This window comes from Octopus bimaculoides, chromosome 29 (assembly GCF_046866305.1).
Source record: "Octopus bimaculoides isolate indiv1 chromosome 29, ASM4686630v1, whole genome shotgun sequence".
NCBI classification, from domain to species: Eukaryota; Metazoa; Mollusca; class Cephalopoda; order Octopoda; family Octopodidae; genus Octopus; species Octopus bimaculoides.
The window spans coordinates 1,395,411-1,397,910 of NC_142956.1; the positions used below are offsets into that span (position 1 = coordinate 1,395,411).

A 2,500-nucleotide genomic window follows, 5' to 3' on the forward strand; every position below is an offset into this window, starting at 1 on the left:
GCCTCCCTCCTCCGTCCGACGCCACCTTTCTTCCTTCCCACCCGTGCCCTCCTCTCCTGTCTATCATCCACTGCACGTGCACGATACGATGTTGAGTAGCATGCGCTCCCCCTTCCCACCACCACCACCACCACCACCAACAACAACAACACCTCAAAACACCGCCATTCTGTTGAAAGGGCATGCCCCTCCCTTCGCTTGTGCAGTTACAATTGACAGAGTGAAGTCCTTTCGTTAGTATTAGGTGGGGGGGGGGGGGCGCTGACGACGCGGACAACGCTTGTTGTTACGTGGATTAGGTGGGTGTATATATATATATGTGTGTGTGTGTGTGTGTGTGTGTGTGTGTGTGTGTGTGTGTGTGTGTGTGTGTGTGTGTATAAATGTGTGTATGCGTATACATATGTGTATGTATGTCTATATATATATGTTTGTGTGTCTTTGTGAGAACATCTTTGTATGTGCGTGAATGTGTGTGTAGTTGTGTGTGTATGTATATATGTATATATGTATGTATGCATGTTTGTATACATGTATCTGTGTGCGTATTTGTTTGCGATTGGTATTATATATAAACTTAGATTAAACTTAATTAGGGTTTCGCTATCATTTTCTCGGGTCGTATATATATACATATATATATATATACATATATATATATATATATATATATGTGTGTGTACAAGGTGGTATCAAAAGACTTCCGCGCCCGTACAAGTTATGTTTAATAAAGAATAACCTAATTACCTAAGTTTTAATATCATCTCCTTCGAAATAGTTACCTTGCGCAGCAAGAGACCCCTCCCAGCGTCCCAGCCACTTTTGGAATCCGGTCGGGAAATCGTATTCAGTAAGCGAGTCGGGGCACTTCTGCGATTCGTTCTGGGTCTCGACAACGGTATTAAAACGGTCACCTTCGAGCTGCGTTTTCCCCTTGGAAGTCCGCAATGGCTAAATATGGCGAATCGGGTAGGTGTAGAAGCGACGCCATGTTGTTTTTTTTGGGGAAACGCAAGAGTGAAGAACACAAGTTTTGGTCTCCACAGATCCGGTCGCTTTCGCCGAATGTCCACACTCGGACGCTTCAAAACGTCGCAGTAAAACTCTCGAGCCCCGAGGGAGAATTTTCGATGCACAAAACCATTTTTTCGAGGGGTGATGGTAGTGACAGGTCTTCCAGATTGCTCATCGCCTTCCAGATTGCTCATCGCCTTCCAGATCGCTCATCGTCTTCCAGAAACGCTTTTCCGCTTTTCAGGCACCCGTGTCACTCAAAACCATTGCGTACGACCCATTGCCTCGTCACCGTAACCTTGTCAAAGCATGTCCAATGTCTCTCTAGCAGACTTCCCAAGTTTTAACGCAAAGTTTCACGTTGGCTCCTCGTTCCAACTTCCTGTCCATGGCAAAAGTCGAAGACCACAGCAGACACAAAAACAAATTTCACAACTTACGAAGTAAACTCAGCGATGCCACTCGGCACACGGCCTCATGAAGGTCACTGCCAGCTCTCACTGCGCACACAACCGGGTGCTGCCATCTGCTGGCGCGCTACAGAACTAGATGGGGAACTTTTTGATACTACCTCGGGAATCGAACTCACTACCTCATGATTGTGAAACCGATGCTCTAACCACTGAGTGACGCGCCTCCTGTAACTACACCAAGAGGCACCGTCTCATTCAAGTGTCGCCACAGCTACCACCACCACCACCACCACCACCGCCGCCACCACAACCAACACCACCACCACCACCACCACCATCGCCGCCGCCATGCGACACCTGTATCCCTTCAACACCGACTGCCAACGTGGCTGACCACTCGAAGAAGCCCTAACCCGGGTAGTTAAAGGGTGGACGAAACCCATAACTCAGCGGTGACAGTTGAAGGGGCTTTGAATCTGTGTGTGGATGGTGGGGATGGTGGTGGCAGCGGCGGCGGCGGCGGCGGCGGGGGGGGGGGAAAGAGAAATGATGCGCGCTTGCGCGGTGATGTCAGTGGCGGTGGGAGTGGTAGTGTTGGAGGGATGGGCGAGGTGTGGAAGTGGTGGCGGTTGGGTGTGGTGGTGTTGGGGGAGGGGGCTGTCGGTCTGGTGCGGTGGTGGTGGAGAGGGATGGATGTCAGCAGCCGTGGGTCACTATGCAATCAAAGTGACACGTGCGCAGAGGTCAGCCTGCATTCGATGTCGGATCCAGTGTAAATGAATAAATAAAATACACAAAAAAACCAACAATAACAACAACACCACCACCACCAACAACAACAACAACAACAACCATAACAATAATGATATGAATAATAATAATATTATTAATAATAATAATAATAATATTATTAATAATAATAATAATAATATTTTTTATAATAATAATAATAATAATAATAATAATGTTTGCCAAATTTACCACAAGGGCAGTCACTTTGGAGGAGGGGATGTGTTGATTAAATCGACCTCAGTGTTCAAGAGGTACTTATTTTATCGACCCCGAAAGGATGA

At 47.1% G+C, this 2,500-nt stretch overlaps 1 protein-coding gene across 1 annotated transcript in view; it reads left to right on the forward strand.

The window, feature by feature from the left end:
• The window catches only part of LOC149130278 (uncharacterized), a gene marked incomplete at its 5' end in the record, with an annotated part of 17,667 nt that overhangs the window by 10,357 nt on the left and 4,810 nt on the right, over positions 1–2,500 (forward strand). The gene's annotated exons all lie outside the window — the stretch shown is intronic.